Genomic DNA, 14,880 nt, shown 5'->3' on the forward strand with positions numbered 1-14,880 from the left:
AAGGAGTACTTTGCATTCTTGAAATTATCAGAGATATCCGTTCTAAACCTTTTTTGGGGGTGGAATTTGGTGTTTGTTTTTTTTTTTTAATTTGTTTGTTTTTGTCTTTTTGCCCCGCACTGAGGCTTACAGGAACTTAGTTCCCCCACCAGGGATTGAACCTGGGCCGTTGGCTGTGAAAGCGCAGAGTCCTAACCACTGGACAGTCAGGAAATTCCCTGGGTAGAAGTTCTTAGACAAAAGGAGGCCACTTTTACTGGCTCTTATTCCCAGTGAGATTCCTGACTGTCAGAGGCCTGAAATGTGGAGACAGCTACCTGCCCTTCAAGCCAAGATGGCACCTAACCAGGAAACCCCAAGACCTCTGCTTCTTCCCTTCCCTTGGCTGCCCCTCCACTCCAGGTACCCTCCTCTCCTGCCACCACTCCCTTTCCATTCCTCTTTTCTCTCTCTCAGCAAGTTTTTTATGTGATTACAGGCACTGCATGGTAATTAGTGCTAAACTCATTTGCACAACTACAGTTAATTGGCTACAACAATTAATTAATGTGTTGGAAATTTGGCACTGGAAAAAAAAAGTTTGTCATCAAAAAAAACGGCAAAAATTTTAGAGTGAGATACCCATAAAAATCGAGCGCAGGCTTCAAAAGCCCAGCTGGGCCTCAAACTTAAGGCTGGCCCCAGATGCCTTCCGACTCTCAACTTCAATACATTTTCCTCTTTCCTCTTTCATTTTTTCCCTCTTCCTTTCTCTATTTCTCTTCTTGCTCTTTTTTTTTTTTTTTTTTTTACAACTTAAGCAAACTCATTTCCCTGATAAAATATAGCATGACTAATGGCTAGAGCATGTAAAAATCATTGGGAAAATGTCCTTGGAAGACGAATGCATTTTCAGCAGAATAATTAACTTAATTAACAAATTCACATGCATATTCATCAGGCTATTAATGTCTTCTCGGCTCAGCTTGATGAACATTGCGGTAATAACCATCTCATTTACATACTGCATTCTACTGCGATCCAAAACAGAGACAACATACAGGCGTACACACACGCACACACACACACACGCTTGCACCACTACACACAACATGCCTAGGCCGCTTTGACTTCCAGGTTGGCTGGCGGGAAGAGAGAGAGAGAGGTGTGGGAAGCCCGACTAGGTGGTATGATTTGTAGAGGGTCATGAGTGAGGTGGGCCAAGGACGCCCACGTGTGAATGAGAGAACTTTAATATTCTCTTCCTCTGCCTCTTTTTCCTTATTTCCTTTTCTCTGTGTCATTTTCTTCCTTCTTCTCCACTGCACCCCGCCCCCCCCAACCATGTCTCTCGAGGGAAAAACTTGGTATCCGTGCCAACTCCCCCCCACCTTCCTTTCCTCCCTCTCTCTCCTCCTTCCCCTCTCCCAACTGCTGCCAGCCGGCATCAGCGCCGAATTGCCATCTCCTTGAGCTCTCTGTGGAGCAATCTCAGAGAGCAGTAAGGTGTGACGCGGGGCTCTGCCGGCTTCGCAGCACCGCCTGCGGAAAGAGCGCAGGATGGCGGAGGAAGATTAAGAGAAATCGCGAGCAGGGCTCGGCTGCCATTGGTGTGTGCAAACGCCGAGGAGGAAGGGAGAGGGAGCGCGAGGAGGGGGGGGGGGGCGGGTAGGAAGGGAGGGGGGAAACCAGCAGCTGTCGGCCTAATTCTTCTAACACTCTGCTTGTGGTCATATTAGAAAAACAGATTATGCCCCTCGGTGCCACTCACTTATACTTGACATACGTTAATGTTCTGTATCTCCATTCTCCCGGCTTGACGACAGTGGACTTCAGGTCTAGGAGAATGGGGGCCTGGGGGGCCAAGGGGCAAAAAAAAAAAAGACCCTGCCTCTTCTTTCTTCCTGACCTCCAACCCCAGTCTGTACTTGCCCTTTAGAAAGGAAAGCTGGGCCCAGAATTTGCATCGGATGCCACCATTTGGCCCTGCTTTTTTCAGCCCCTTCGGGGGTGCAGAGGTCAGAGGACACCTGGAGGTCCTTTCTCCTAAAAGTCACTCCCCCTTTAGAGTCCTAATAAGTCACTTAATAAACCAAGTGTGACCAGCTTTGTGGCATCCCCAGCCATAACGTTCCTATGTGCCCTCCCCTCTCAAATCAGAAGCTGGGGGTCAGAGAAAGGGGTGTATGAGAGGTGCTGCTCCGTGAGGGGGTCATAGAGAAGGCATAAGCAAAGTAAGGCCAGGATTGTTTCTGGGTTGCTGTGGAAACCAGGTTCCCTCCTCCTGGCAGGAAGGGAGGAGTGCCTGAGGCCTTCCTCCTTCCACCAATCCTGAAGGCTATACAGGCGGAGTTTGCTAAGGCCTGGGGACTAGGGCTGGTCTTGGAGGACAGACCCACGGTTGCCCAGAAACCCTGCCTGCCAGGCTATAGCCCTTCAACCCCACCTTCCCTACCCTTTCACCCCAATATTCCGTCAGAGGAGGCTTTTTCCTCTAGGTGCCTTTTTCCTCTAGGTGCCTTGTCCTCTATGGAGACCTGTTGCTTAGCAACCACTGGTGCCTTCTTCCTAATAACTCACAGGGACTGAGAGATATAATATCTGTCTCTATATTCAGTTTCCCTCCCTTGTCTATTTATATTTAATAGCTGAAGCCCTGTCTTGGGTTCCCTTGGCATCTGTTTTAGAAGGAATAAGCTGCAGCCTTATAAAGTTACACCTGAGGAAGAACTTCCAAACAAGGAAGAGTAGGAGAATAGAGGGGAGTAGGTAGTAAAACTGTGAAATCATATTAAGTATAGAGAGAGGAAAAAATACAGTATTTAGGACTTGGAATGTGGGGAAGGGGTGTCCAAAGGGACTCCTAAGGGTCCACTCAGGACCTGGAATGGATGTTTCCTGACCTGGCACACCCTGCCCTGCCCCTCTACCCTCACCATATCCAGTCTAGAGCACTCTCGTGTTTCCATATATGGCAGGGTCATCCCTCTGGGGATGTCCGGTTTTCTAATGTCTGGATTTTGGTGTCCAAGGGGAGGGTGCCATGTGGGTGTGTGTCCATTGAGACCTGGATTTTTCAGGGAAGATCTTCTGAGCTCTCCACTAGAAAACCTGGCAGACTTGTCCTGCCAGGGGAAACAGTACAATAATGGACAAAAATGAAGAGCACAGAAGGCCCAAGAGTAGCCTAGAGGCTGCGTGTAGCGTCAGGAAACCTGCGTGTAGGTCCCCTCTCCTTATTGTCCTGTGATTCAAGTGATTCACTTCATCTTTTAAACTCATTGTTGCTTTATGTGTAAATCAAAAATAACATTTACCTCCCTGGACTTTAGCAGGATCAGTTAAAGTCGTAATGTGAAAGGAAACACCTTGGAAGCTATCAAATTTAACCAAAATATTATTTTAAAGTTTGGCAAAGGTCTGTCTGCTGGGAAGAGGGAAGCATCAAGAGTCCAGCCTGGCCCTGGGCTTAGGAACACCTTTAGTTTGTTGGCCAGAAAAGTGTGATTCTTTGCCCTCTCCTCGATGGGGTAGGGAGCTTTAAATCAAAATCAAAGCTATCTAAGGAGAGTAGCACATGGTGTCCTTACCCCCACATCCATTCCCAACCTCTGACCTCTAGTTCTTCTTGTCAGTGCCCCACTGTGACCCTCCACCCTTATCCCCAGTCAGCATTTCCCCTGCCATTGTGCTCGCTTACAGGCTGTACAATTTCACCCTCTATACCCCCCTTCTCGGCACCTCCTCCAACCCGAGCCTTCTGTGGGAGACAGATGGGGTGTCTGCAATGGAAAAGGCTCTGGGCTCTACGCCGCCTTGGGTGGGCAGCCCCCCTCCTCATCTCCCCACTACTCCCTCTCCCTACCTAAGACACTCAGATTCACCCCGGGCAGCTTTGAGAGCTGCTGAGGATTCCAACTCTCTTCTCAGCCTCAGCCCCAGAAGCACAGGGCCAGAATGCCATCTTTCTCAGAGACCTAGACCCTAGCCCCTCTTCATGGAAGACCAGGGCAAAGGAAGAAGAGTTGGGGGATGGGAGAGCTCTATGTAAGGCGGCTAATGTGGAAAGGCAGGGAGAGACCCAGAGTCCTTCACTGAGGACTGGATGGCCGGGGTTTGGGGCCTGAGTTGACAGAGGAGGCTAAGCCTAGGCAGTTCCTTTGTTCCAGAAGTCGGGGGTCCCTAGAGGGAGGCTCAGCTTAGGGAGGGGGGAAAGGGAGCTAATATTACAGAGCGCCAACTGTGAGCCAGGCACCATGCCAGTGCCTTTCCATACCTGTACTCACAGCTAGCAGGTGAAGAGTCAGGGCAAATAGGTGTCTTGCGAGCTCACAGCGTCTCTCGGCACAGTTGACCACCTCCTCCTCTGAGTCTGTGATGTCAGTGCCAATTATCCTACCACTCTGGCTGCTCTTTCTCTGTCTCCTTTGCAAGCTCATCCTCAACTCCTCAGACGCAGCCAAGTCCCCCGATTATATACTTTCATGTACTATATATCCTTCTTTCATTGCATTTAGCACAGTTATTTCATACTTATTGGTGCAGTCATTTGAATAATGATCCTATTTCCATCTCCAGATGGAAAGTTCTACAAGGACAGTGACTATCTGTGTCCGTGTTCACCAGTGGCTCCCAGTGCCCAGCACAGTGCTTAGCATAAAGCAGCTCTTTAGTAAATATTTGTTGAATGAATGGAAAAAAAAAAGGACAAAAAGCTTTCTGGCCTAAACTCAGCTTCCTAGCTACTCCCCCACCCAGAGCTGACTCTTCTGCAATGGGTAGAACAGGCAACGAGGTGCCTGGGAGGCCAGGTACCTCATTCTCCCTGGAAAAAGCTATCAGGACAGGCCAAGTCCTGGACATGGGGCCCTTGCCCTGCCGGAAACTGGCCCTGCTTATATGCTCTCCAGCTTCTCTAGACATTGAAAGAATTCAGTCCTAACAATGTCTCTGCATATTGGGGCCAGAAGTCACTCATGACGGAAGGGAGGAGTTCCACCAGGGAAGGGTGCTCTGCATAAAACCCCTCTTTTCTGCCTTAGCTGAGACTGTCAGACCATCAGCTCCCACCCCTCTGTCTTCTTCCTCTGGGCTTCAGGGAAGCGGATGGTTTGACCAAGTGGCAGGGATAAATGGTAAGAGCAGGACAGTCTGCTTGTTCTTGCAATGTCGGGGGTCAGGGCGGAGCTAGTGACGAGCCTCAGCCAGGTGATTGGAACAGAGGAGCACAGGATCCAGCAGCCTCAAGTCCTCTGGAGTTGAACTCCCTAGACCCTGGGAAGCAGGAGTGGCCAGTCCAGGGCTTTATCTGACCTCTGGGCTGCCCCTGCCATCTGACCTCAAATAATATTCCTGAGTCTGCAGAAAGTTAGAGTTACCAAGCCCAGCAACCCTTTGCTCTCCCAGGCCACTCCTCATTCTAGCCAATCACCTAGCCCAGAGCATCTCTCCCACCCAACTCAGGACCAATACCCAGTCCCCATGGCAGCCTCTCACCCAGCCCCCTTATCCTGACCTGCCCCTCAGCACCAGGCACCCGGGGTCATAGATCTGGAAGCCATTCTAGGCAGTGCTGCTCTCTGACCCTACCTGTTCTCTGGGCTCCTAATGAAGTAGGACAACTCAGGCTATGGGCCAAGTCCTTGTGTCCTCATCAAAAGCAACATCTGTCCCCTCCAAGAAGATAATCCTGTGGAGGGGGGCGGGGGCGGTGAGACAGGCACAGGGTAGGAACCCCCATCCTGCCTGGGCCCTCACCCCAGATTCCACCGCAGGCACAGATTGAGAATGAGGGCCAACAGAGCTGCAGAGGCCTACACTCACGCTTACCCTGCCCGGGCCTTCATGCCTCTGAGCCTCTGAACGCAAGAGCCCCTCCTTGACTCACCCAGCTACCTGGGCTGCTGCTGCTGCCAAGCCAGCCTTCTTTTATTCATGCGTTGTTTTATTGCTGGCAAATGCTGCTGCTTGCCGCTGTTGGAGGCGTTCCTGCCAAATCCATCCCAACATCTTGGCCTGGCATCAGGGCGGCATGCTAATGTGGAAATTTAAAGAGCCGCTCAGCTTTAAATCGGAATTTTAAATGAGCAGCAGTGCTCCAGAGGGACCCAGGCAAAATCGAACAGTATCTGATCCACCCTTCCTACCCCCACTCCCATAGCATGACCTCACTTCCTCCCACCTCTCCCCTTCACCTGGACTCTAGATGAGGGAGTGTCACTGGACACACTAGTGGAAGAAGGAATCGGTATGAGGTGGAGTCATCTAGGCCAGTAAGGAGCTGGAAACTTCCCTCCCCCCGACCAGGACTGGGAAGGGATTCACTACTTGCTGTCATGGGCAAATGGAAGCAGAGAACCTCTACACAAGGGAACAGGGCTCGGGACGGTGAGACTGACGTTCCTACCTCATATCCCATTTTACCCAAAACCCAGAAGTGAAGCCCTAGAGCAGAGCAGAGAGAAGGTGGCATTCCATGAAGACACTCCCATGCCACGTACCCTTGTGCACCCTGGGATATGTGCACACAGCTGGGCATGCAGATCGGAACGCTTCCTGAGTCTCCCTGTGGCACCTACACACACACCTTGTATGTCACCTAGCACCTCCACACGTACCTTGTACATTATGCATCTGAGGAGAAAAACTATTCACACGCGCAAGGAGTCCTTCTTCCCATATCCAGTCCATTGTTCTAACCAGGCAAGCTGGCTTTTGCAAGTTGCTAGCCAGAGCTGTGGCTCAGGTTTTTCCAAGAATCCCAATGCACTAACATTCCCCTGGCAGCTACCTTGAGTCTGCTGTAGTGCTGACACTGGTGACACAGCCCCACAGCAACTCTGCCAGGACAGGGGTGGGGGCACCTGAGCCCATCCACTGTATCTGTCATGGCTGCAACGTGGCGCCTGCTCTGGTGACCACCGGGTGACAGACTCGGAGATCGCACCTCTCTCAGAGATCTGAGAGAGGTTCTAGGCATAACCTTGGTTTCAGAGGGAAGAGGGGACAGATGGGAAGTGAGGGGGACAGAATCTGTGCCTCTCTGTGGCTCCCTTTCCTGCTGACCTGTCTCCCCCCATTATCAGAAAGCCTTTATGAGTGCCTACCCTCAGGGAGACACTGCTTAGTTCACACAGTGCCTCATGATATTCTGCACTGGGTTGATGACAGCCCCAGAATCTGGATGTGCTGTCTCCACTGGAGGATCCACAGTAACTCACACGGTAACCTCAACCTTATCCACGTTAGGCCGCCAGGCCAAGGGATGCTCCCTGACCTTCTCCAAGATCCCCCTCCCTCAAAGATGGAGCCAACTCCTCTGTGGACTGGTGTGGCTGCCAGCCAAGAGGCTTGGGGCAGGCCTGGGGCATGCAGCTGGCACCTGCCCACCAGATCCCCAAGGAGCACCTTCTTCCTCACTCCACAGCTCCAGTTAGATGGCCCCTGGGCTACAGGGAGTCAGAGCTCACCACTCCCCATTCTCAGAGAAAAACTCGAGCTGAAAAAACCCATCACCTCCCTTTCTACTGCAACATGCTCCAAGATCCTCCACCCAGGCCGAAGATACTAAAGACGTACCAGGTCCTGCCTTTTTCCAGGCAGGACCAAGCACTTAATACAGGAGGACTTGAGGGCCTGGACTGGAATTATGGGAGAAATTACCAAGGTTCAAGAGATGGTTGAGGATGAAGAACTCAATGGGAGTGAGATGGGACAGGGGGACATGAAGCGAAGGGGCTGAGTGAATCTGCATCTCTCATCTAATTAGCAACATGTAAATAACATGCAAATAACCCCCTCTTTGTTTAGAGACCAAAGAGTCTGCTTTTTCGGAAGTGGCTATAGAGGGACCACCAGAAAAGGTCTCTGAGATCCTCAGACATGGGACACCCAGGCTCAACAGAGGCCAGAGTGGGACTTCCCTGGTGGTCCAGTGGTTCGGACTCTGCTCTTCTACTACAGGGGGAATGGGTTCAATCCCTGTTTGGGGAAGTAGGATCCTGCATGCCATTAGGAGAGAGAGAGGCCAGAGTGTGGCCATCTTGTTCTAGATTATTCCCTGGATAGACTCTCTCTTTGGGCTTCAGTTTCCTTACATATGAAATGGCAGGCCTGGACTCTAAGGCTTCTGTCCACCTCCGACAGTCTGGGGTCCTCTGATTGCTGCCCGGTGCCAGTCCAGGGCAGAGGGGCTGATTCCATTCAGGGGTAGAAGCTACTTGGCTCTCTTGCCCCTGCCGCCCATCTCAGCAATTCTGTCATGCCACCCCCACATCCTCACACACCAGCCACTCCATGCGCGGGCAGTCTCCTGACGGCAATGTTTTCTCTCACTCCATGCCTTTCCCCACCCCGCTTCCTCTGTCTGTATGCCTTCCTGCTTTAGCCCTTCACCTGGGTAACTTCTCCGGCTGCAACAGGCTTGCCTACCTGACTCTTCCACCCTCTGGGCATCCCTATGCACTGTGTACTTCTCCCATTTCCCGCTAGACTGTGACTCCTAGAGGGCAGGTACTGGGTTTTGTTCAAGAAGGAATCTCCAATGCAAGTGTATTGGTTTCCCCAGACTGCTGTAACAAATTCCCACAACCTTGGTGACTTATAAGAGAAATGCATTCGCTTACATTTCTGGAGGCCAGTGGTTCAACACCAGTTCCACTGGGCCAAAATCAAGGTGGGAGCTGGACTGAGCTCTCTCTGTAGGCTGTCAGGGAGATTCTGTTCTTTCAGCTTCCAGAGGCTGCTGGCCTTCCTTTGGTTGTGGGTGCATCACTCCAATTTCTGCCTCTGTCTCACATCGTCTTCTGTTCTTCTCTGTGTGTGTCACCTCCCCTGCCTCTCTCTTATAATGACACTGTGGCATTAGTGCCCACCCACATGATCCAGGATACTCTATTTCAAGATTCTTAGCCTAATCACAGTTGCAAAAGACCCTTTTTCCAGATAAGGTAAGGTTCACAGTCACAGGTTTGAGGGATTAGGAGTGGACATATCTTTAGACTACCAAAATAAGCAAAGATGGCTTTAAATGTGCCATCTGATGAGCACTTGCCATGTGCCAGACACCAGATAGACATTTTTCTCACTGCATTTAAGTCTCATGGTGAAGGTACTGTGACAGGTAGATAGTAATGCGTCTACTCCACAGATAAGGAAACTGTATAAGGCTCAGAGAGAGGGAGTCCTCTGGCCAAACTCACATAGCTGATGACGGGACAGAACAGGATCTAAAACCAGACGGCCTTGGACTTCTTCCCTGGTGGCCCAGTGGTTAAGAATCAGCCTGCCAGTGCAGGGGACGTAAGTTCGATCCCTGGTGTTGCCGCCGCACCACAACTACTGAGCCTGCGCTCTAGACCCCACGTGGCATAACTACTGAAGCGTGTGCATCTGGAGCCCATGCTCCGCAACAAGAGAAGCCACCACAGTGAGCAGCCCGGGCACCACAACCAGAGAAAGTCCACATGCAGCAACAAAAACCCAGCACAGCCAAAAAGAAAATAAATTATTAATAGTTAATAATAATTTTTAAAAAACAGATGAGCTTGGCTCCAAAGACAGCATGATTTTTGCCTCACCAACAGCTTCAGAGCCTACCTCCGGCCTGGCACAAACTTCTTACCTGAATGGATGTGCAGAAAGAGAAAGATAGGTGGGCAAGAGACAGGAAGATGAAGCCCAGCCTTCCTAATGATATTGCCTCAGGTTTTCTATTGCCAAAGATCCTTTACCTCCTCTTTAATCCTCCCCCATCACCCTTGACCCCTTGTTTCAGAAGCCTGGAATCTCCCCCAGTTTGTAGCCCCCTGCCAACTACTGCTGCCCAGAGGGGTGGCACAATGCCTGGACTTCAGGCAGGAGATATCAAATCACAGAACCAGAGGGACATCTGGAGGTCACTGCTTCTAGCCCTCTGCCCACACACGGTCTACCCATGAGGATAGGGCGGTCAGGGTAGTGGGAAGCAGAAGGGAGAAGTAGCCAGCTGTTATTTCAGATACCCATTCTCCTCGCTTCTTACACAACTTGTGTGGGGAAGTCCTCACTCAAGTCTAACTTTCTAGACATCATGATGTAAAGAAAACTGGCCAGGGTAAGATGTCCTGTAAATCAGTCCTGCTGCTTGTCCAAAACATAAAATGAGATTTTTACTAAGTCCCTTCACCTCTCTGAGCCTCTAATTCTTCATCTTTAAAATGGGATCGATAAGGATAATCATACTATCTCACAGAGCTGGTAGGGGTGGGTAATAACAGGAAAGCACTAACCCATAGCTTGGAGCAAGGCAGGTGCTGTGAGAATATATTGTAACAGCCCCTCAGCCCTCCAGCGAAGCCCTTCATCCTGGGTAACACAAGGCTTTGCTCGCCTCAGCCAGTCTGGTCTGCCTTGCGCGCTAGACTGTGAACTCCTCTTGGCAGAACCTCGTTCAATTTTTAATCACTGCCCATTCCCCTCCCCAGTGTCTAGCCCGAGCTTGGGCGCATAGGCTCGATTTAAATTTAACAAACAAACGAGTGAGGGTATGAGTCGGACCCCCAAATTCCGAGAGGCACAGAGCTTGACTGCCATCAGCAAGGGCACGACCCTTTCCCCTGGGATCCAGAAGGCGGAGGCGGCGGAGGCGGCGGCGGCGGCAGCAGCGAGGAAAGAGGCGCTGCAGCTTTAAGATTTCTCTTGGGCGTCCCGGTTGCCAAGGCGCGGTTGCCAGGGGCCTGCGCAGGGCTGCGTCCGGCCTCCGCGCGCCGACTCCCGGCTTTCGTCTTCTTCGCCGCCACCGCCGCCGCTGCCGCCGCCGCCGCCGCCGGGCCGCGCAGGACTCGGCTCCTCCGAACCGTCTGGCGGACTTGGCACCGGCCCCGGCTCTTCAGTGCCCCCGCGGTGCGTGGCAGGCTGCGGCTTCATTATCCTGATTGATTCCTCCTGCTCTCCGACACCGTGGGGGCCCCGGCCAAGGAAGGGGGGCCGAGGCGGCATCTGCGGGCCCCTTCCCCGGCCTTTGCCCCCAGACGCTCCTCGGGCTGCCGGTTCCTCGGTGCTCTGCTGCGACAGGCCAGGCAGGGCGGGGAGGGAGAGCCGGCCGGCCTTTACTCCCTGGTGCGCGGGGAGGGCGAGGAGCGGAGCTGAGTCCGGCTCTGTACTCCCGCCCAAGGATCCAAGATGCCCTCTTTGGGCAACGAACAACGCCGAGCCGGCCTCCCGGCCTACTCTCAGCAAAGGTTTTGCCCGTTCCCCAGGAGGGTACAGATGGTTTGGGTGGGGAGGGAGCACAGTGATGGACGGGGAAATTCGGTAGAACAAACCTTGGCAAAATGGCAAAGGTGACATCTTCGAGGAGCACTGATCCATGAGCCAAGACGGGGTGGCCCATGCCTTATCAGGTATTTCCCTGGGTGCCTTACGTACTGTTCTTAGGGGAAGTGGGAACAGGGTCTGCACAAACCACACCCGACACTCAAGGATCTGAGCTCAAAGGAAGGCCAGGGGCCTCTAGAGAACCTGTTTGCAATCTAGCAGGGGGTGGTCTGGCTGTGAAATCTTCGCCCCCAGGAAACCAAGTGCTGAGGTGAGGCCTCAGTGGAAAGAGCATCTGGGGGCCAGACTTGAGACTAGAGAGTCTTCTTCGTTCAGCTACTTGGTTTGTGACTTGAGCAAGTCGCTTTACCTTTCTTAGCCTTTGTTTATTCATCTGTCCAGTGGGGCTAAGACTTCCCTGACAGTAGTCGATGGCTGAATGGGATAATATGTTGATGGCCAGACCGTACTTAAATTCTCTGGCAAGAAAGAGAAAAGGAGATGAAGGAGTGGTTTCCCATCCCTGCTGCTGTGTTGGGTGGATACCTGCTCTCTCCTTGAAGGAGGTAAGTTTCCCTTGAACCCGTGTCTCTTACATCCCCTGCATTGGCAGGCAGGTTCTTTACCACTAGCAGCACCTCATATGCTTAAATCCCTTTTTAATTGCAAGAATACCTGGAACATGCCAACCAGAGCTACTTCCTTGTCAGGGTAGAGGGGCAAAACTTCTCTCCACCTCACTGGCATGGCATGGACTCTCTGAGTGGGGCCTCTTTTCTGCAAACCATGACAGTCTCCCTCTAGTGCCTGGGCCCTGTCCTATCCAAGGGCCCAAACTGGAATATCTCTTACGCAAGAACTTGTACTCCAACCTTTAGCTTTCCTCAGCCCTAGGAAAGAGGAGGCTGGTGAAGGATTGGAGGCCAGTTTTTCCAGACCTGTGGCAGTCTCGTTTGTGAACCTGCCCTGAGCCACTCTAGCAAGGCAGTGTCTATCTCTGGGGGTGTTTCCTTATCGGTGAGTCCATTAATTTATTCTTCCAGTTCATATGTCTTGGGTGACCACACTGCGGCACCCAGCAGGTGGGAGTGTGGGAGTAACACAGACTGGGTGGGAAGAGCTCTATTCTGAAGCCACTGATCTGGGGGGAAGACAGACAGACACACACGTCAGCCTCTCCAGTACAAAGGTAATTACTTCAAGTTTATAGAACAGTCCACAGTGTCATGATGCTTCCCCCATCCTTCCCAAACACAGCAGATTCTTGCCCTGGACTCTTCAGCCAAAGGCTGTTTGCTTTCCTTCAAAGGAAAAGTCAGATCCTGAAATTTGAGCCTGGTGCTTTTATTTATTTTGTTTTATTGGAATAATCCTATTTCTATAACAATCATGTATTACTTTCATATTCAAGGTAAAAACACAGTCAAAAACATTCCCAGTTTGGGGGGAAAAAAAGATGTCAGGGAGGATTTGTTTCCCCTCTGGTGACCAGAGGCAGGTCAGCACATGTATCAAGGCATGCCAGGCTGCCCAGGGCCTTGATCAGTGTGGCCCTGTGGGCTGCTGCCTCAGTCTACCTACTGACTGGCTGCCCACCTGCCCCTGGCTGGCCTGCTCCATCCTCGGCGCTTATAGGCCTGGGCTTCACTTTCTATTAATACAAACCACGTGGGACCCTTGCTGTGGTGTTCTCGTCGTTGTCTCTAGGCAGAAGAGGGAGCCACAGCCGCCTAGTGGCTGCCAGGGAGGCTGGCAGGAAGGGGCATCTCCACCAGGCGTCTCCTGGGAAACAGCAAGTTCCCCAGAGAAGGGACATTTGGAAATAAAAATTTCCCTTTGTGTGTTTATGTGTGTTGGGGTGGGAGAGGGAGTTAAGGAACCCGCCCCCCAGCCTCCTCTGCCCTCCACTCTTCAGGGAAAGCCTCCCTCAGCCCCTGTCCTCACTAACTCCCAAAGCCCCAACCCACTCCCCAGAAACAGTGTAGGTTCTGCTGGACAAGTGACCCAGAAAATGTCCCTTCAGACTCGTGATGTGGGTGGGGAAGAGCGGTGGGCTGAGAGCCAGAGGCCCGCATCCTCAGCTGCCCGCCTCACCCTGTGGCCCTGGCCAGTTGCACCCCCTTTCTGAGTCCTGGGTTCCTCCTCTGTAGAATGAGGGCACTGGATGAGATTTCCGGTCCTTCTTGGTCCCTACCTTGGAGCTCCTCCACAGAGCCCAAGAACACATGCGGGCATTCTAGGCCATTCTTTCCTGTCTTTGGAGCAGGTACCTGACAGGAGCTAATGAGTCCTTGTGTGACCTTCACTGTCACGGCATCCTGTGCCCTTAATCTGCACATTTATTTATTCTGATATTTGTGGGTGTGTAACAGGAGCGAAGTCTACACTGAGAGGGTCCAGCAACAGCCCAGATTCCACAAGAGAGGCATCTCAGCCCCCCAGGCTGTCCTGCACCAGGGAGCATCAGCATGCTGTGCTCCTTCCATGCTTACCCCTTGACATGGAGGGGCCTGGAAGCTTCTCTTCCCACAGTGCCCCAAGTCAGCCAAAGGGAGAAGCCATGTACCCCTTGGGGAACAGAGGTGGTGGCATGTCCTGCCCCCCTCCCCTCTCTCACACCCACCTGGCTCCCTTTGCCTTCCCTTGCTCTTGAGGGACCAAGCCCTGCTCCTGACCCAATCTACCCCCGCCCCAATAAATATGGGGTGTCCAGATCAGGGACATCCTTGGAGGAGCCCTTGGGAGTCCACAGGCAGAGATTAGAGATGCCTGAGCAGAAGCAAGTAGCTCTCTCCCAGCTGAGGAGCACCCCTCCTCCTGGTCTCACTTCCCAGAGAGCCCCTTCCTCAAGAGACCTTACCTTCCTGGCAGGGAGGGGATGGCTAAGAGAGCTTTCCGTGCAAGCCTCAACCCGGGCAACTTTTGGAGGAGACAAAGGAGCTCGGGAAGGAAGAGGGCTGGGAGTCCTGCAGAGACCTGGGGGCCCATTTGGGTGTCCTCTTAGGAGGAGATACTGGCCCTCATGACCTGACCTGACATCGTGTCTTCCCAGCCCCGTGTCTGCCTGAGGGAGGGGCCAGGGAGTTGCCAGTGGGAGAGAAGGATGGGGCTGGGGATGGGGAAGGGAGGAGGGGAAGCAGAAGTGAACTGAATTCTGACTATCAGCTTTATTGGGAACCTACTGTGTGCCAGGCGATGGGCTCTGTCCCTGTTTTACCTGGATTGTCTCATCCAGTCCCCACCCAAGCCCTGTGCCAGTGTTATTATCCTGCTCTGACAGAGAAGGAAACTGAGACTCAGCGGCATTATGTAACTTGCCCAAGGTCACACAGCTCATCAGCAGTGAAGCCAGGATCCTAGCCCAGGTCTGTCGGCCTCCAGTGGGTTCTCCCTGCTGCCAGAACATCCTCCTCCTGGAAAAGCAGGTCTGGGGTTGGGGTTTTCAGTCACAGCTTATCAGGATCCCCAGAGGCAAATCTATTGTCATCTGCCTCCTCCTCCTCACCCATCTGCCAGGCAAGTTGCAGGTGAGCCCCCTGCCACGGCCCCTGCCCCAGCCCCAGGTGCTTGCTCAGCTCTGCCTGGCTCCCTGCCTCTCCCTGGTGC

This window comes from Bos indicus, chromosome 19 (genome assembly GCF_029378745.1).
Source record: "Bos indicus isolate NIAB-ARS_2022 breed Sahiwal x Tharparkar chromosome 19, NIAB-ARS_B.indTharparkar_mat_pri_1.0, whole genome shotgun sequence".
Classification (NCBI taxonomy): Eukaryota; Metazoa; Chordata; class Mammalia; order Artiodactyla; family Bovidae; genus Bos; species Bos indicus.